At 42.7% G+C, this 21337-nt stretch overlaps 1 long non-coding RNA gene across 2 annotated transcripts in view; it reads right to left on the bottom strand.

The window, feature by feature from the left end:
• LOC138824159 (uncharacterized) overlaps positions 1-18826 on the bottom strand; it is a 66765-nt gene extending 47939 nt beyond the window's left edge. For both annotated transcript variants that reach the window (XR_011371033.1, XR_011371032.1), the window contains exon 1: positions 18537-18826. This is a non-coding gene — a long non-coding RNA (uncharacterized lncRNA). The remainder of the gene's footprint in view (positions 1-18536) is intronic.
• Between the last annotated feature and the right edge of the window lie 2511 nt (positions 18827-21337).

Below are 21337 nucleotides of genomic sequence, written 5' to 3'. Positions count from 1 at the left end.
TGTCCTCCACAGGCTCATGTGTTGAATATTTGCTCTCCAGAGGGCAGTGCTATTTTCAAGGATTCTAGAAACTTGGAGAGATGGGGCCTAGCTGAAAAAAATAATTCAATGAGGGACACACGACTAGGCCTTGAACTCAGAGTTTAGGTGCTGTCTCTTAGCTTTTTCACACAAGCCTTGCACACTACCACTTCAACTCCACATCCAGCTTTTGTTTCAGTTGTCAATTGAAGGTAAGTCACATGTCTTTTTCTGCCCTGTCTGACTTTTATCGATCAAAGCCTCCTGAGTAGCTAGGATTACAAGCATGAGCCACAGATGCCCTGCACAAGCCTCATCTCTCCAAAGATTCTGTCCCACAACATTGCTATGCAATGGACAAAGCTCTGGTCACAGGACCTTTGGATCATTTCAAAACACGTTCATAATAACTCATGGTATAACTTAAGATTTAAATTATTATATAGTTTTAAATTTATGTGTTTTTCCTCATTGTAGAATCTCCTACAAGACTCAGTAGATCCAATGACAGGAAAGGAAATGAATTTGTCAGTCTCTGAAAGTTTAGAATATATTCATTAACTTCCAAACTTCATGTAAACCAGAAGTTTTGCTGTTTCCTGCCTAAAAAGAGAAAATTATCAGCATAGTAAAAGTAAACATTTATAGTGAAAAGATATATTAGTAATTTGCTAATAGAGCAAATCTTCACCCATCTACCTATCCTTCTCATCAAAGGGAAAGAAAATAGTGACATGGTAAACTAACCTGTAAGCTCTTATTACTTAACATACAATCATGGACAGTTAACCTGGTGCTGAGGGCTCATGTCTGTAATCCTAGCTACTCAGGAGGCTGAGATCTGAGGATCATAGTTCAAAGCTAGCCTGGTAAGAAAAGTTTGTGAGACTCTTAGCTCCAATAAACTTCTCCAAAAAAGCCAGAAGTAGCACTGTGGCTCAAGTGGGAGAACATTAATCGTGAGTACAAAGAGGCTCAGGGATAGCACCCAGGCCCTGAGTTCAAGCCCCAGGACCACCAAATACATACATACATACATACATACATACATACATACATACATACATACATACATACATACATACATAAATAAATAGATAGAAATAAATGAAATCAGAGACAGACATTATAGGACTATAAGCCAATTCCAACCTTGTTTTTGTAAATAAATTTAATTGGAACACAGACAATTACATTCGTTCATCCATTCATATACTTTCTGTGACATCCTATGTGTTATTAGGGCAAAGCTGAGTAATAGCTACAACGACAATGCCCCACAAACTCTAACCTTGTACAGAGAAAGTTTGCTAACCCCTGTCCTACATCATACAGGCATCAATAACCAAAAATTGACTGAGAACAGGCACCTAAGAGAAATGTTCAGAATAAATGAAAGAAAAACAAGAAAAGTAGGTTAAAGGAAGATATCAAACATAAACTCCACCTAATCCATTAATTATGAAATAATTAAGAAAATAAAAGTAAAACTAATGCTTACTGAGTGCATACTCCTCTGCCAGCCAGGGAAAGATGAATGTTCCACGGAAAAGCAGGAAGTGGAGTTGCTTGCACCCAAAGTGTGTGTGTGTGGGGGGGAACAGCATTAAGGAACATTTTGGTGATTAGCAAATTCTGTGAGATCTAGCCACTGTTCATGTGGCAGATTGCCAACAGACTTGGATATACACAAGTCTTTTTTTTTTTGTTTTTTTTTTGGGGGGGGGTCCAGTTGTGGGGCCTGAACTATGGACCTGAGCACTGTCCCTCAGCTCTTCAGCTCAAGGCTAGCGCTCTACCACTTGAGCCACAGCGCCACTTCCGGCTTTTTTCTTTTTTTGCTTATGTGGTGCTGAGGAATCGAACCCAGGGCCTCATGCATGCAAGGCAATGCGCTCTACCACTGAGCCACCTTCCCAGCCCTATACACAAGTCGACTCAGGTTCAACAGTTAGAAACATTATATTGTCCCATAAGAGAAACATCATTGCTGGATGACATTTCAAAAGAACAAGAAGATAGCCTTCTCTAGAGGAGAGATCAGATTTTCGAATGATCCATTTGCATTGACTTCTATGGCAGCCTGCATCCAATCTGTAATGCCTGAGAGGACCTGGGTCTCAAGGAGCAATGATTCCACAGGTTGTGGAATATTTTCATGGTTATTTCACTTGTGTTCACATACATATCTCAATATTTATATAATTATCATTATATGCCAATGATTTCTCAGTAAGATGGTTTAAAATACACAAATATATGAAGATAGCACAAACAGAAAGACACATAGATGAACATGTTTTGGGAACCAACCCAGACTTGTGGGAATGATGGAATACAGCTAAACATAATGTTTGCATTTAAGGTAGGAATTATAATCCACATCAGATTTCTCTGTGATGATAATAGGCCCCTTGATCCTACTGTTGAGGCTTTCACAGTGGGCTAAATCTTCCCAAAAGTCACTGCTTGTAAATATAGTGAAATGCTCCAATTCCCTGTATTTACTGATTTATTGTTGACTCCCTCAGCACACTCATCTGCTCTGAGCACTGTCCTACCTGAGACTTGCAGTACAGAGCTTATTCTATAGCAGAAGGACAGGCAAATATCAGCTCCCTCTAAAAAAAACAGAATGGTAGAAAGATAGCCTCTTCAGTAAATGGTGCTGGCAAAATTGGTTAATGACTTGTAGAAAACTAAAGCTAGATCCTTATATATCACCCTGCACCAGAATCAACTCCAAATGGATCAAAGACCTCGGAGTCAAAGCAGACACTCTGAAAACATTACAGGATGGATAGGAGAAACCCTAGGTCTCCTTTGCACAGGCCGAAATTTTCTTAATAGAGACCCAGAAGCACAACAAATCAAAGAGAGGTTGGACAAATGGGATTGCATGAAATTGCAGAGTTTCTGCATGGCAAAGGACATAGCTAGCAAGATCAATAGAAAGCCCACAGATTGGGAGAAGATCTTCACTAGCCATACAACGGACAAGGGTCTCATAGCTAAAATATACCACGAACTCAAAAAATTAAATCCCCCAACAACAAATCTTCAATGAAACAACTGTCCAATAAATAAGTGTGCTGAAGACTTAAAGAGAAACTTCTCTGAAGAGGAAAGAAGGATGGCCAATAGACACATGAAGAAATGCTCAACCTACCTAGCCATAAAAGAAATGCAAATCAAAACAACATTGAGATACCACCTCACTCCAGTTAGAATGGCACAAATCAAGAACTCTAGTAACAACAGATGCTGGAGGGGATGTAGACAGAAGGGAACCTTACTGCATTGTTGGTGGGAGTGTAAACTTGTTCAACCACTTTGGAAAGCAGTATGGAGGTTCTTCAAAAGACTCCACATAGGGCTGGGAAGGTGGCTCAGTGATATAGCACTTGCCTTGCATGCATGAGCCCCTGGGTTCGATTCCTCAGAACCACATAACCAAAAAGAAAAAAGCCGAAAGTGGTGCTGTGGCTCAAGCAGTAGAGTGCTAGCTTTGAGCTGAAGAGCTGAGGGACAGCGCCCAGGCCCAGAGTTCAGGACCCACCACTGGACCCCCCCCAAAAAAAAGACTCCACATAGAGCTCCTCTATGACCCAGCAATTCCACTTTTGGGCATTTACCCAAATGTTTACAAACAAGACCACACTAAAGCTACCAGCACAACTATGTTCATTGCTATTTACTATAGGTAAGATATGGAACCAACCCAGATGCCCCTCAGTAGATGAATGGATCTAGAAAATGTGGTATATATGCACAATGGAATTCAATGCCTCCATCAGAAAGAATGACATTGCCCCATTTGTTAGGAAATGGAAAGACTTGGAAAAAATTATATTAAGTGAAGTAAGCCAGGCCCAAAGAAACATAGGTCCCATGGTTTCCCTTATTTGCAATATCTATTATATGTCTGAGCCAAGCAGAAAAGGTCAGATAAGGTGATGTTACAGAAATGAACCCTAAGATATGTATTCAGATGTTTTTTTTTTCTTTCATGCGATTGTTTCTAACGCATTTATAAGATTATTTCTTTGTTGCTATGTATGTCCCTCCCCCACAGTATAACCCCTGCTTTCACTGTATTTGATGTCGGTATATTTTGTGGAGGGGAAGGGGAAAAACAAATCATTTAAATAGGGATACAGGTGGACCCATTGCAACAATGAGATGTACAAGTCATTATGTCGAAAACGAACTTTACAACTTTGGTGGTGGGGGAGGGAGGCAGGGAGGATTAGGTGTGGGGCAGGGGAAGGATGGGAAGGGATGGGAAGGGGAAACAAAGGAGGAGCCTACAATGCTTGATAAGAAATATACTCATTATCTTGCCCATGTAATTGTAACCCCTCTGTACAGTATTTTTACAATTAAAAAAATATATCAGCTCCTTCTGCTGATAAAAACTCCATTTAGTGTTCAGGACTGTAATCTGAGAAATGTCTCTGGGGTTTGTGCTAAGATGGACTTTCCTTATGGCAGCATTACAAGGTAATTTATGAAAACTAAGAGATACTAAATATATGACTGGGTGTGAGTGAGGAGACAGTAGGTCTTTGTGAAATTTCCTGGCCAGGATGCTCTGTGTTCGCAAGTGTGCAGTGTGAAGTGCAGCTGGTGGGATCTGGAGGAGGCTTGGTGTAGCCTGATTGTTCCCTGAGACTCTCCTGTGCAGCCTCTGGATTTGGCTTCAGTAGTTACTACATGAACTGGCTCTACCAGCCTCCAGGAAAGAGGTCTGAGTGGCTCTTATACATTAGTGGTGATAGCAGTGACAAAAACTATGCAGACTCTGTGAAAGGTCAATTCACCATCTCCAGAGACAACTCAAGGAGCACGCTGTTTCTGCAGATGGACAGTCTGAGAAGATAGGACATAGCTTTGTACTACTGTATGAGACACAGGGGACCCAAGTGTGACCCCAGACATTAACCTCCCTGATGGTTGCTCAAGACCAGCAAGTGTACTCAGCACCAGCATGGGACGCTCTGTGCCACCACGGGGATGCTCATCACACATTGATTTTCAGGATCTGCAGGTACAGAGGAGAAGCTATGGCCATCTGTCAGCATCTGGGGCTTCCTCTCTGTGTAACATTTTCCCACAGGAGATTGTCACAGCAGATTCTGATGTTCTGTTTTTGAGCTTACTGTGAATGTCTCTTTATTAAAAAGGGATTTGTTTGCCGTTATGTTTGTTACAGTACTAGAGTTGAGTACTGTCCCTTAGATCTTTAACTTGAGTCTGGCACTCTACCATTGTAGTCACAACTCACCTCTATCTTGTTGCTAGTTAAGTGGAGATTAGGTTCTTGGATTTGTCTGCCCGGGGATAGATTCAAACTGATTCTCAGACCTCAGCCTCCTGAGCAGCTAGGGTTACAAGTATGAGCCACAGGAACACAGCTAAAAAGGCTATTAAAAAATCTTCATACTTTCATAGTAAGAGAAATAAATGAGATGCAGAAAAAAATACCTGTTACCCAACTAGAATCCAAAGGAAATACATTTTTTAAATAAAGGGGAAATGAAAGTAAAAAGACTTCCAGAGAAGATGAAGGTGACGAAGGGAAAGATGGGGAAGGTGAACACTCTGGGGACTCAATATGGCCAAATCATATATCACAAGCAGCCAGGCACCAGTGGCTCATGCCTGTAATCCTAGCTACTCAGGAGGCTGAGATCTGAGGATCATGGTTCAAAGCCAGCCTAGGCAGGAAAGTCCAGGAGACTCTTATCTCCAGTAAACCACTAGAAAACTGGACGTGGTGCTCTGACTTAGAAAACCAAGTACCTCTCCATCCTTCCCTCCCTCCCTTTCCCTCCTCTCTCCAACCCTCTCCCAACCCCTCCCTCCCCCTCTCTCTCTTCTCTCTCCTCTTTCAGTTTCTTTTTTCTCTATTTTGGATGTTCATGGGGCATGAACTTGGGGCCTGGACACCATCCCTGAGCTCTTATGTTCAAGGCTAGCACTTTGCTGCTTTAAGCCTCAACCCCACTTCTGCTTTTCATTTAGTCAATTGAAGAAAAGAGTTTTAGGGACTTTCCTGCCTGGGCTGGCTTTGAACCACAATCCTCAGATCTCGGCTTCCTAAGTAGTTAGAATTGCAGGCATAAGCCTCCTGTGCTTGGCTCCCTCTCTCTTATTAGCACTGAGAAATAAACAATTCCTAAACTCCGGCGTGTTAGCAGCAAAAGAGACAGCAGAAACCATGGGACCTATGTTTCTTTGGGCCAGGCTTACTTCACTTAATATAATTTTTTTCCAAGTCTTTCCATTTCCTAATGAGTGGTGAGATGCCATTCTTTCTGATGGAGGCATAGAATTCCATTACACACACACACACACACACACACACACACACACACACACACACACACACACACACACACACACACACACAGCACATTTTTCCAATCCATTCATCTACTGAGGAGCATCTGGGTTGGTTCCATATCTTGACTATGGTAAATAATGCTGCCATAAACATAGTTGCTTAGAAAGCTGAGATCTGAGGATGGTTGTTCAAAGCCAGCCCTGGCAGGAAAGTCTGTGAAACTGTTATTGTCTATTAACCGGCAAAAGCAGAGCAGTGGCTCAAGTGGTATATTGCTAGCCTTGAGCAATAAACTTCAGTAAGGAGTTCAAGCTTAGAATGGTAAAAGTAAAGTACAAGTGAAGGAGAAGTGGAAGGATGAGAGGAGGGGAGAGAAAATTAAAGAGGAGGAAAATGCAAACAATTGCACTAAAAATATAGCTCAATAATGATACAATAATAAAATGATGATACAGGGCTGGACGGTGGCCTGCCTTGCATGCATGAGGCCCTGGGTTCAATTCCTCAGCACCACATAAGCAGAAAAAGCTGAAAGTGGTGCTGTGGCTCAAGTGGTAGAGTGCTAGCCTTGAGCTGAAGAGCTGAAGGACAGCGCCTAGGCCCAGAGTTCAGGCACCATGGCTGGCCAAAAAAAAAAAAAAAAAAATCAAAAAAAAAATAAAATGATGATACAAATTTTTATAGCATAATATGAAAAGGAAAGGCAAAGCCGATGCTGGTGTCTCATGCCTGTAATCCTAGCAAATGAGGAGCTTGAGATAAGAGGATCATGGTTTAAAGCCACCTTGGGCAGAAAAATCAGTGATTTTTTTTTCAGTTGAGGGGCTTTAACTCAGGGCCTTGAGCTCTTTTGAAATGTATTTCAAACTACTTAATTAGAGATGCTGTCATGGCGGCATCACACCTCACCTCCAAATATTTCCTTCCTTCACAAGCCTATCAACTCATCTGCAGCTGACCCTTGAGAATTATCTAGGCTCCACCTGTATTCTATGCATGCCATCCTGGCATCACAGAGGCACCTCCAGAGCCACCAACAGCAACTTACTTCAGGAAATAAGGCCATGGTTCTATCCCCACACTTGCTGCAAATTATAGAGCTCCCCATTTTTGTAACAAATTTCATATGAAAAGGATTGCCACAGATAAAATAAGATTGAACAGCATTAGACAGTTCATGTGAACATGGCTTTTGTGCCACAGCATCCCAGTGCTATAGTCTAAGGTAGTGCAACAGATAACAGACACTTTCCCAAGACACTTCCTGTCCCTCCAGAGTGGCTACTGATTTTAGCAGGGCCTTAGTCACACTGCCTTTTTTTTCCCTAGACTTCTAGAGTGCTTTCCTAGATTCTTGCTGAATAATTGAAGAATTTACAAAGTGAATATCTGTCTTCAATAGGGATTGGCACATTAAGAGACACTCAAGCCGTTATTGACACCTGTCAAGCTGTTATTGACACCTGAAATCCTGTTTTATTTTTGTCTCCACCATGAAGTAGTTGAAAGTAAAGTCACAGTACCAGCTTTGGCTTGCATTAAAATTGAACATTAGACAAGGAATAATAGAGTGTTCCATCTTATTGCAATGTAAGTAAAAGTATATACAATTTAAAGTCAGCCTTCAGTTATCCTAAACCATATTTCACATGTTTAATACATACATATAAGTACCAGCTATACACATATAGACAATAGAAATATAGACTAAAGTTCCATCATCACTGAAATCCTACTCATAAAGTATCTGCTGAAGAATACCAGCCTGGGCTGAGAAATTGGCTCAGTGGTAGAGTGCTTGCCTTGCATGCATGAGGCCCTGGGTTCGATTCCTCAGCACCACATAAGCAGAAAAAAGCTGGAAGTGGTGCTGTGGCTCAATTGGTAAGGGGCTTACCTTTTGGTCAAGAGCTGAGGGAGAGTGCTCAGGCCCAGAGTTCAGGACAACCAACCAAAAAAACAAAGAAGAAAAAGAAGAACAGCAGCCTGATACCATGATCAGGATACCATTATCCCAGCCAAGTTAAACTACATTTCTGTGTCCTTAGTCTCCTTCCTTAAAGACTAATGCTGTAAATCTCCACATAATCTCTAGCATTGGTAGATCCTTGTTTTTTTTTTTCATTTGGTTTTGATGTTTTGCAACAGTGTTACTATGCAGCCTAGACAGGCAACGTGCTGACAATATCCTGCCTCTGCTTCTAGCAGCTGAGATAACAGTCACACCATCATGCACAGCTAAATCTATTCAATTGTAAACTTTAGCTCTTTTAGCAATGTGATCTTGAGTTTCTTTGAACTTCAGTTCCTTCACTTAATAGCCAGGAATGACAGAATTTGGTATTGGCTTAAGAATGAAATAAGACAATGGGTGAACAAATGCAGCAATGGTATTCAATAGACACTATGCTGAAGATGCACTATTCAACTTGCGGGTGGGGATTGGAAGGGAAAATTGGGATTGGGGAAAGGATGACATTGTCCAAAAAGAAATGTATGCTTAACTTATGTAACTGTAATCCCTCTATATATCAACTGTATAATGAAAAATTAAAAATAAAAATATATTAAAATGAAATAATATAAATTTTAAGAAGGTGCTTCAAAAACAAAGTCTCAATTAACAGAAGGGATGTGAAGGGTAAACAAAGGAGGAGGCTGCAATGCTTGGTAAGAAATGTATGCATTATCCTGCCCATGTAATTGTAACCCCGCTGTACAGTATGTTCACAAATAAAATAAAAATAAAAGTCTCAACGTTAAGTTCTAGTAAGTATTCTTCATGAAGTATAGAGTTGTCCTATTTAAATTTGTTTAGTCCATGTAAGGCACAGTGAGAGACAAGGATTGGGAAGCTCTAAGTGTCAGGAAGGACTTGGGGAAAGTATGTGGGATCCTCTCTTATCTGAAAAAAATATAACATTAACCAATGGGGCTGGAGGGATGCCTTCAGTGCTAGATTGCTCCCTGATTTCCAAATCCAAGAATATAAAATATGGTAATAGACAAAAAAAAATTGCAAGTTAGTGACTAAACAAACTTAATTCTATGTGAAAGACAGAAAATAGTCTCTCTGAGCTCAAGGAATGCAGATTTCTATTTCTTTTCTCATGCCATGAAGAAATCAAGCTAGCCTTGGATTTCTGAACACTTTGCTTTTCCAGCTAATCTATTCCTGATGCACTGGAGACTTGTGAACCTGGCTTTGTTAGTCATGACAACAGCTCAAGTGTAGGCAAATTACATAATAAGCATACTGGATACTCAGGAAAGATATAATAAGATCAGAAAAGGGAATTGTAGAATGATAGCTAAAAGAAGCTCAAAGTCCAGGAGACTGTTATCTCCAATAAACTACTTAGAAATAGCTGGAGGTGACACTGTGTGACCTGCAGCTATGACAAGATCATACTAGAGAAGCACTTTGTTGGTAGGTTTGGGGCCATGGAGCAGCTCAGCAAGAATGCTGGGTGGGTTGGGAGGCATTAGAGCAGCAAGAATGGTCTGTCTCTTGTGTGTGTTCAGAGAGCCTATGTTCAGAGTGCCATTGTGGCACTACATAGGGCATGGTGGAGTCTGAACCAAGCAGATTCTGCAAGGGGCCCAAGCATGGTACTTATTCATGTTGGACAGCCCTTGCCTTAACTATGACCTGTCATGTACACCAGAGTTCTGGACCCAAACTAATAGTAAAGGCTTTCAACCAAACAAGCACATAGGCAGTGTGAATGACTGGAAGGAGTAAGCATGTGGACCAGAAGTGAGACATGGGAGCAAGATGGGGGATTCTAAGATATCCTCACTGAGCAACACATCTAGTCAGCCATAAGGCTCATAGCACTGACCCGAGTACCACTGACAGCTTGATGCAGCTGGAATAGTCCAGGCTATGGGGAGCATCAATGCTGTTTCAACCTACAACTTGCCACTTAGGCTTGGCGAAATGATGGGAACCATTGGTGTGGCTACCAGCCTCTGTGACATACTGTCAACTGACCAGAGCAAGTCTCTTCATGGTCATGGTTCTTCTCCTGGGGAAAGGGTTCCCAGTAAAAGGCAGAGAGTGGCAGTGTCTTAATGAGTTCCCATTGTTGTGACAGAAGATCTGATACAGACAAATTAAAGCAGGACAGGCTTATTTTGCCTATAATTTCAGGATTTTTCAGTACACGTAAGTTTTTATAAGAAAACCTTCTCACATACTGAGTGATTCCTTGGAAGTAGATGGAGGAGAGAATGAGAATGAGAACATATCGATGTACCTGGCATTCTCCTTTTAGGATATTTATTCTCTCAGGCTCCCAGAATGGGATGGTAATGTTCATCAACATTGAGTGAAGATCTATCCACACTGTTAATCCTCCTTGCAGTAACACAATGTAACCCAAGGAGTGCTTTCCTAATCTCCTAGCTACTTCTTAATCCACTCATGCTAATAATACTCAACATATCCATCACAAGTCCACCTTTATTAACCTGGAACCCAAATAGTTCTTCATAACCCTAAGATTCCACCTTTGCTCTTGTAGGTTTTTGTCCATCCATTTCCCAGAATTCCCCATGGCTGTAAACAATCGAAAAGTCTTCAAAATTTTAAGACTAAATTTTCTTATGCGATTCTAGGAAAACTCTTAGGCATGAGTCACTATGAAGTGAAAAACAACTCATATACACTAGAGGGAAAATGGCACAGATTATAGATTTCCACTCAATCAGAAAGGAAAATTCCCACCTTATGGTATTTTTACTTGCAGGCCACAGGACATTTACCTTTTTTTTTTTTTTTCAGTCGTGGGGCCTGAACTCTGGGCCTGGGCACTGTCCTCAGATCTTCAGCTCAAGGCTAGCAGTCTACCACTTGAACCACAGCTTCACTTCTGGCTTTTTCTGCTTATATAGTGCTGAGAAATCAAACCCAGGGCCTCATGCATGCAAAGCAAGCACTGTACCACTGAGCCACCTTCCCAGCCTCAGGCATTCTCCTTAACAGGCATTTCATATTCCTGACATGACCAATACCCTGAGGGCTCCACTACAGGTTAGATTTCATCCTCACAGCATCACACATCACCCTCTGAGGAGCAGCCTTTGGGGATTTCATCCAGGACACATGGACTCTTTTTTTGTTTGTTTGTTTGTTTTCTTGGAGATGGGGACAACACTTTTCTGCCTTGGTAGGCATTGATCCAGCTCCCAGTAATATGATAAGGTGGGATTACAAGCATGTGCCACTGCTGCCAAGCTCTCAAATTCTTCTCAAAACCACTACTTTCTAGGGTGTTTTTTGTTCAATTTAATTTATAAATTTATTTTTTATTTGTTGCAGTTTAAAAAACTTTATTATACTACACATTCTATTAGTAAATGCACCAGATTTCATTTTCTCAAATGGTGAATGGAGTGCAAGATGGTCATCGCATGTTTCTTCATTACGAAGCACAGGATCTGATTGAGGGATGGCTTTAGTGTATTCCTACTGAGTAACCACAGAAGTGTGGAAGCCTACCATTGTCCTGTCATCAGATGTCAGAGGAAGGTCCACTTTAGATTGGAAGTAAATGTTTCAAGATAGTTCTCTCTGCTCTTATCCACTTCTGCTGCTATAATAGTGTATCATGATGCTTATCAAGCAGGAAGAGAAAAGATATTGCAAAGGAAACTGCTTTTAAAGTCCACTTCTAGGCACACCGATTTTCATTCCATGGAGCCTGTCATCTTGCTTAAATCTGGGTCCTACAAGGTACCACCTACATGTATTTTTAAATGTTTGTCTACAAATGCTTTTTCCAGGGTGTTACAAGTTAACATTATGTGCAAAGTGCACATAATTGCTCTCATGAAATAGCCTCTATTAAACACCAAGAGTTGTGCATTAGTAACCTCTAATGCATTTCTTAGCCTTTTCTAGTTGACAATTGATAGTAACCACAACCATGGCATAGTGGGTCACACCTGTAAACCTAGGAAGTAGATTTGTGGTTTGAAGCCATCCTGGGCAAAAACTTTGTGGGACACCAACTCATCCATATCAAATGAGTGCCACTTTCAGCTTTTTCTGCTTATGTGGTTTGTGCTGAGGAATCGAATCTAGGGCCTCATGCATGCAAGTCAAGCACTTACCACTGAGCCACCTTCCCCACCGAGTTTAATTTATTTTTTAATTTCCAAAATAGCTCCAGAAGCCGGGCGCTGTGGGCTCACGCCTGTAATCCTAGCTACTCAGGAGGCTGAGATCTGAGGATCGCAGTTCAAAGCCAGCCCAGGCAGGAGAGACCGTGAGACTCCTATCTCCAATAAACCACCAGAAAACCGGAAGTGGCGCTGTAGCTCAAGTGGTAAGCATTCGCCTTGAGCTGAAGAACTGAGGGACAGTGCCCAGGCCCAGAGTTCAAGCCCCACGACCGACAAAAAAAAAAACACCAAAATAGCTCCAGAAGTGGAGCTATGGATCCAATGGCAGAATGCTACTCCTCAACCAAAAGAGCTCAGGGACACAGCTTATTAAGTAAAAAATAAAAAGTTTTCAGTTTCTTTAGAAACAGAGCAGAGTTTATAGAAAAATTAAATGCAATAAGTTGTTTTTCTGAAAGCAGACAGTCAAGATGAATTTGCTCCTTCTCCTCTGACTCCATCTCAGCTAAAATCTTGACTAAGACAATAAGGACTAACCTCTAACAAAAGTTTTATGCCCATGGTTCTGTAATGCTAGCTGCTGAGATCTGAGCACCATGGTTCAAACTCAGCCCAGGAAAGTCCATGAGGCTGGTACCTCCAATTAATCACCAAAATGCAGAAAGTGATGTTGTGACTCAAGTGGCAGAGCACTATCCTTGAACCAAATTGCTCAGGGACAGTGCCCAGCCCCGAGTTTCATCACTATGATCAGTAAATAAAACATAGAGAATATAGGGAAATATACAAAAAGCCAGATTCTACCAAATAAGTAAAGAAGAGATGAACTCCCTGTCCTGCTGCCCAGAAGCTAGAAACTGCAGTGTTCCCAGGCAGGATGCACATGTGCACACCTTTGATTGCATAATTACAATAGCAGAGCATGAGGTATTCTAACTCCTGAAAAATGCCTTTGGCTTGGCCTTTAGCTGGTTGTTTTGCAGTTGGAATCTCCTAGACTTTTCTGCCTAGGCTGCTTTTGAACTGTTATTCTCCAGCTCTCAGCATGCTCACTAAATAAGATGACAGCATGATCCATCGTGGGATGACACATTGCTGAGGAACTTCTTTGAAACAATGGAGATGAAAATCCCCATAAACGATTGTAGTTTACTGTGCAATATTGAGTGTTGGTTAGTCTATTCAGGCAGGTGTACAACAGCCATCAGCAGCTCTGAGCTCAGCACTTCTGGTGTTCAGCACTGAGCATTTTTAAATTGGGCTATCCCTTTATATTATTGCAAGTGTTCTTTATTTTATGTTCAAGAATCTTATAACAAACAAGACTTGAAAATAATGTTTTCTGTTTTCCATTCTGGTGTGGGTTGAGGAGGGAGGGAGAAGAAAGGATAGAGAAGGGAGGTGGCCTGAGAAGGCAGTGGGGACTGGCAGGGCATCGGGGCCTGAGCTGGTTCCCCAGTTCCTTCTGAATAAAGTGAGACTGCATTGTTGGACAGTCTGTAGGGACAGGACACACTAGTGGGAGTCCATAGTGGCTCTCTCCAGGACTGCAGTGTCCTGGTCCCTCCTGCCTGCTTTCAAGTGCCCTGGATGTGGCCCTCTCGTGGGCCCTGGTAGGTGAATGTCCTTAGGTCGCCCCGCTGGCTGGCTGTTCCCAGATTTGTCATGATTAGCAGCTGCCCCTCCTCACTCTGGTTCCAAGCCCAGCACTATCTGCCTCCTACCAGCACCTCCCCACTCATGCCTCATGCCTGCAAGGCAAGCATTCTTCCACTGCTGACTCATTATTTTTTCTTGTTCAAAACACCATTGCTAGGAGGGATGAGTGACAATGTTGTCAGACACCTTGTATTTATATAGTGTCTTGTAGAATGGGAACTTCTTTGTATAATTACCTAAAGATAACAATAACAATAACAACAATAATAATAAATGTTTAAAAAACACCATTGCTTCTGTCCTGCACTGATAGAAAAATATCGTAGTTCCCTTACCTGCACCTCTGATAAATGATTTTTTGTCAAGATTTCTGATTTACTAGAGACAGCTTACATTTGACCATTTATGTCAGTCACACCACACCGAGGTGACTCTCAGGTCAGTGAAGGAGCTCTGAGCCCAGCTTATCACCCCATCCAATTCTACTGACTTTAATCAAGTGCACTATTCCCTACCTGGTAACATTCCTAATGAACCTCATGATCATTTACAACATCCTTCTGGACTTCCTGGATATGAGAAGGCACTGGTCAGGTGAGTCCTAGGTCTGTGGGAGCAAAGTCTCCTGCTGAGCCCTGAATTCTGAGCTCTGGAAACTTGTTTGTTTGTTTGTTTGTTTGTCGGTCGTGGGGCTTGAACTCTGAGCCTGGGCGCTGTCCCTCAGTTCTTCAGCTCAAGTCGAGCGCTCTACCACTTGAGCTACAGTGCCACTTCTGGTTTTCTGGTGGTTTATTGGAGATAGGAGTCTCATGGTCTCTCCTGCCCGGGCGGGCTTTGAACCGAGATCCTCAGATCTCAGCCTCCTTAGTAGCTAGGATTACAGGCGTGAGCCACCAGCGACCGGCAGAAACTTGTTTGTTTAATGTAAGCCACTTTTGATTTATGAATTTTTCATTTTTCTATTTTTACAAAATAGAATTTTTGAAGCAAGTCTTGATTTATGAAGATAAGGTGGCATTTGCTATTGGTACAGAGAATAAATATAGTTAATGTAAACCTTCATCATAAAGGAAGGTAGTTATTTGTGGGAGCTCTGGTAAGAATGTTTTTCCAGTCCCAAGTCTTGAAATCTGAGCCTAGGCACTGTCCCTGAGCCTCTTTGTGCTCAAGGGTAGCACTCTACCACTTGAGCCACATTGAAACACTGGAGCCACTACACAGTTTTTTCTGATTAGCTTATTGTAGATAAGTGACTCCTACCCAGGTTGGCTTAAAACTGCAATCCCCAGATCTCAGCTTCATGAGTATCAATAATTACAGATGTGAGTAACTGGCACCCAGCTGGTAATTGAATATTTTTAAAAATTGTATATTCCCAGAGACAGTCATGATGGTTTATTGCTTGCTGTTTTGGAGGTCTGAACTCACATTAGAGATACTGAGAACTCAGTAGTCTGTGTAGGAAACCTAATATATTGGCATCTGTCACATGATAGCTTGCTATTATTAAAGTTTCATCTTTGTGTTAGAGATGCTGAAATATGAAGATTAAGGGTGAAAGCCAGGCTAGGCAGGAAATCTGTGATACTCCAGAAACTTGCCCCAAACAAATCCAGAAGTGGAGGTGTGGCTCCAGTGGCAGAGTGCAAAAAAAAAAAAGAAGCTCAAAGACAACACAGGCCCTGAATTCAAGCGTCAGTATTCAATACTCAGGACTGGGGCACACACACACATACACGCACACACACACACACACACACACACTGGTCACACACACACACACACACACTGGTCATAGGTGGCTCCTGCCTGTAATCCTAACTCAGGATGTTGCAATCTGAGGATCGTGCTTCAAAGCCAGCCCCTGCAGGAAAGGCCGTGAGACTTTTGTCTCCAATAAACCACTCAGAAAACTGGAAATGGCAGTGTGGTTCAAGTGGTACAGCGTTAACCTTGAGCTAAAATTCTGAGGGACAGGGTCCAGGCCCAGAGTGTTTTTCCATGACCGACAAAAGAAAAGGAAAAAGAAAGAGCAAGAAATAAATAAAAAGAAAATGCAAAGATTTGGGGAAACAACAAAAACAACAACAAAACCCACAGGACTTCTATCTTGGGTAGAAAGCTGACCACCTAGGAAAACATACTAGTGAAATGTTGACCCTGACCACACACTAAGTCATGGATCTTGGAATAATAGCTGTTTCTAAGGAAAATAGGACCCTGCACAAAACCATGAACTACAGTGTAGTATATTCAGGAAGGATAATGTCAAGGAAACTGGGGTAGACAAGTGAAGACAGGAAGGGTAGATGAATGTAGCCATGATAGTCAATGTGAATGTGTGAAAATGGAACTAGACAAACTGAGGTGATGGGGGCTGGGGAAGGGATGACAAGAATGATAAAACGGGTGACATCTATCACATGCATTGTACTCATGATCTCAAGTATGGAAATTAAAACCCTTTGTACATCAACTTCATAAAATACTATTAGTAAATGTAATGATACATTGCACTCACAAACTGATATGTTGAACTGAAGTTCTTTGTACAATTACTTAAGTATTTCTATAATAATAAATTCCTTATTAAGCTGGGCATTGGTGTTTCATGCCTGTAATGGTAGCTACTCTGTATGTTGAGCTCTGATGTTTCCGGTCTCACATTCTTCCTCTCTGCTTTGACAGTATAATATCATCATTATTTATGATCGCCTACTTTAGAAATCTTTTTTTTTTTTGGTCCTGGGGCTTGAACTCTGTGCTTAGGCACTGTCCTTGTGCTCTTCAGCTCAAGGTGAGCACTCTACCGCTTGAGCCACAGCACCACGTCCGGTTTTCTAGTGGTTTATTGGAGATCAAGAGTCTCACAGACTTTCCTGCCAGGGCTGGTTTGAACAGCGATTCTCAGATCTCAGTCTCCTGAGTAGCTAGGATTACAGGCATGAGCCACCGGTTCCTGGCTCACTGTAATAATCTTGAACACACATTTTACTCTGTGTTTTACAATGCGTAATAATATTCTCACATTGATAGCCTGTGAAGCTGCTGTGGGTTTGGTATTACTCTTGTAGTGTAAAATAACTATACTCATTACCTGCAAAGCCTTAGTCTCTGACAATGCTGAAAATTATTCCCCCCAGAACCATATTCATCTCTATACCTTGATATTCCTAAAGTCACAGTAATGATCTGAATTAATTCAACCATTCATCACCTACTTATTAGCATGGAATGTCTGTTCATATGTACTCGCTATCATGAAAATTACTTTCACTACTTTTCATTTTTCTCTTTACCCCATTCTAACCCTATCACCCTGACTTTTCCTACATTAGTTCACCTCACCTATCCAAGCAGCCATTAACATACAGAAAACAGGTAAATACTAATTGTTTTTCAAGTCCTATCATTACAATACATGCATGGAACTTATTTCATTTTAGGTTTTATGTGAAGCAAGCCTAATTGTGACTCTCCTAATCATTATCTGAGAAGGGAGTCTGACAGAACAACCTAGCATGTGCACGCTCCCAGAGCACCCTCTAGCGGGAAGCGGCGCTCACTACACCCTGGGCCCCATGATACCCACGCGCTGAGCGCGCCCTCTGGAGGGAAGCAGCGCTCACTGCACCCAAGCTCTGAGCACCGCAGTAGTTTCAGCTCCAGCCCGTGGAATGGCCTGGCCCTGGAGACCTGGGCTGCTCTCAGGACAGTCCTTCTCCACTAAGAGTGATCCTTATCATCCCTTAATAAAAGGGCAAAGGAGAGGAGGAGGGTGCAGCGGAAGGAGGTGGCCAGGAGGGACGTAGAAGCTGCGGGCACCGCGGTCCGGTGCGGGTGCGGTGGCCCAGCCCCTGCCTCCGATTTCATCTACGCAGCTTTTCCCATGACGGTTGAGATACCGAGTCGGGTATTTCTTGAAAGATTGTCCCCGAGCCGCTCTGCCTCTCCCTGCCTTTCCCTCAACGAAGGCGGCTTGACAATGTGTGGGTGTCCAGCACACTTGGGGGCCGTTCCATCTCCTGATGCTGTTCGCTGTCCCGCTTTGCTGCTAGGTGCTGCGGTCCGAACCCTGGTTCCCATGACCCACGAACGCCCCCGGAGCCGGTCCACACAGAGCCCCGGAAGGACCCAGTTCTCTGCCCGGCGGCTCCCCCAGCGGGTCCTATCGACCACACCCTGCACCGGCCACTGACAACCCTGACTAGGGGACCGATTCCGGACCCTGACCTCCGGCAATGCGGGGGGGGGGGGGGGGGGGCGGCGCGCGGAAGGAGGCAGGGCTGCGCATGTGCAGTGGGGCTTACGGGGCAGTGGAGGATCCGCCACCTCCCACCAGATGTTTCCATAAGGCATGGCGTGCTGGACTCACCGGATCCAGCTCCTGGGATGGTGCCACCAAGGCCTTGGCCAGAGTTGTGCCTGCTGCTCAGCGCTTCTGATTCTCTACCACAAGTTTAGACCAGGATCCGTGCCCAGACATGAGCCAGCCACGTTCACGACCCCGCTACCCGGAGCCAGAGCCCCGAGGCCACCCTTCCCCGCGAGCACCAGGCCGGGCTCCGCCCCCCGTGCCGCCAGTGTGCAAGCGAGAGCACGATGGCGTGAGGCTTTATTCAGTACAGGTTCATGCAGCCTGCGTGAGCCGAGGCTTTTCAGCGAAACGGCTTCTCCTTGGGTCAGTAGATGTGGCTTGGTCGCACAGATTGGCTCACCAGGAATGCAAACCCAGATGTGAGGGAATGCAGGGCCCAATCACCATGGAGACCAGAACCTGCAGGCATTACCATTGAATGGAATCCCTGGGTTTCAGGAACTAGTGTTGAAGGAAATACACAAAAGCCCCACCGGGGCCTCAGTTTATGTATAGCCAGCTTGTTAGTCATGCAGCATTTATACCACCTACTGAAGTTTGGAAAAATTGTAAGGTAATTTTTAATGTGATTCTGTGTTTCTGAGAAAATCTAAGCTTTTGTGGTGGTGGTGGTGGTGGTGCAATATAACTTCCTGGTAGATTTAAGTTTGGGATATATAGGAAATAAAAATTAGGTTGCCTAGTGCCCGGTCAGATAGTACATGTCATTCTTACGCTGACAAATAGATTCGTTTGTGGACAGGAACATGAAAGGGTACATGTTAAAATATGTATTTTTCATTAATCTGCATGGATTATGTAGAACATCAAAGCTGTTTTAAAAGAGAGAGTCGTGGATGTATTTGTGCTGTGCTTTCATTTCTTTGTAAATGAAGTAACGATTGATAATACACTTGTTGACCTTTTCACGCCTTCATATATATGTACACATATATAGAAATAGATGTCTGGTTTTTTGGTTTTCCAGTGTTTGGAAAGGAACTGATGGCAAAATTAATATTAAGTATACTTTGCCAGATAACCATGCAGACAGCAAGGTACAGAGAACAAAGAAAGGTTTATTTGTGGGGAAAGAGTGCCTGCAAGACTCCTTCTCCCAAGGGAGGAATGAGAAGAAGCACCGGTTATTTTTTGGGGTGACCTATATAACCTAGGAGGTGTAGGAGGTGCTAGAAGGTGCTAGGAGGTGGAGACCCTGGTGTCCACGTGTGGGCCAGGGGCTTCATCATGTCAGACTAGGATTTATGCCTCCTATCCACCTAGTAGATAAGGGTCCTGCAACTGCCCAAATCTGAAGGTCACCCTAAGGGTTTCTTGTTGCCTTATATGGTGGTATTGGTCCCAGAGAAGTGCCAACCCAAGGTAAAGGGGGTTGGAAGTTGATTATGTACTGCCTTTACTATGTGGGCCTAGTGTTGCTTAGGAAGGGAGTATGTTAAGCTATGGAGAAGGGAGGGAATGGACTAAAGCTATGGGAAGGGACTCATTTTGCTAACAGAAACTTAGATTATCTACTGATGAGCTATACCTCCACCTTAAAAACAATTATAATTGTAGACATCCCATACTTCAAGGTCAACTTAAAGCATGAGTGGCAAAGCCAAACACAAACATGTCAATTAAATAAAAACAGATTTTGGTTTGCTTTGTCATAAGTCATGAACTACTAAGTATTGTATCACTATATTTAGAAATTCTTTACTATCTTATTGGCACTTTAAATTTATCTAAGTAGTCATTGATTTTGAAAATCACAGCATGCTTAGTAGGGGTCAATTAATGGTCCTGTTGAGGAGGTCATGTTGAGGAAAGACCCACAGCCTTTTCAGTGTGCTCTTGCAGTTGGTCCTTGAGAGGGAGAAAAGGATTGTAGCTAGAGCCAGGAGAAGGCATGTAAGGCCCTTTCACAGTCAAAAGGAATGATACAAAAGCAAGGTGGGATTCGGATTTCTCTACCTGTCTGTCTTCTTGTGACCTGATGACAGAGTCTGGACTACCATGGATCCTTTGGCCTGTGTTTTATTGCAAAGGCAATGAGTGAAGAAAAGTTATGTGATTTGAAGTTAAGAGGGATTTGGGGTCAGCCTTACTCAGCCTTATGTACTATTGTTGATCAGGTGTGATGTAATGGCGGGCTGACTTTCTCTTTTTTTCGGGGGGGGGGAGGCTGGTTGTGGGGACTGAACTCTGGGCCAAGTGCTGTCCCTCAGCTCTTCAGCTCAAGGCTAGCACTCTACCACTTGAGCCACAGCGCCACTTCCGTCTTTTTTCATTTTGCTTATGTGGTGCTGAGGAATGGAACCCAGGGCCTCAGGCATGCAAGGCAAGCGCTCTACCACTGAGCCATCCTCCCAGCCCTTATTTGTTCTATTTATTTCTCTCCTTCCTCATCAATCCCCAAACCATATTTGTGGCAGTATTTGTTGTATATATTTTGATATCCTATTATTAGGTGTATACAGTTTGTGAGTATGTTTAACATGTCATTAGTATGTCTTTATCTCAAACCTAGGCATCATGCATGCATTACTAATGCTGTGTATTCAACGATGGCATATCTTCAACTTATAGTGTAATTCTTTCTCTGTTGGAAATGTACTGTATTTTCTAGTAATCCCTTTCCAGAACATGTTAAATGTTTATGCAAGAAGAGATAAGGTTAGAGAGATTTTCCTTACCCTTACCTTTCTCTCCATCTGTATTCTCAAGAGATAAAATTTCACGAAATCATATGACAATAAATTAATTTGAAATCATATGTCATCACTATGTGAAGATCATTGCTATTATTTAGGCAT

Source organism: Dipodomys merriami, unplaced genomic scaffold (genome assembly GCF_024711535.1).
Source record: "Dipodomys merriami isolate MVZ:Mamm:240054 unplaced genomic scaffold, mDipMer1.0.p SCAF_1275, whole genome shotgun sequence".
NCBI classification, from domain to species: domain Eukaryota; kingdom Metazoa; phylum Chordata; class Mammalia; order Rodentia; family Heteromyidae; genus Dipodomys; species Dipodomys merriami.
The sequence above is the reverse complement of the archived record's forward strand: the minus strand, read 5'-3'. Positions and strand labels throughout refer to the sequence as shown.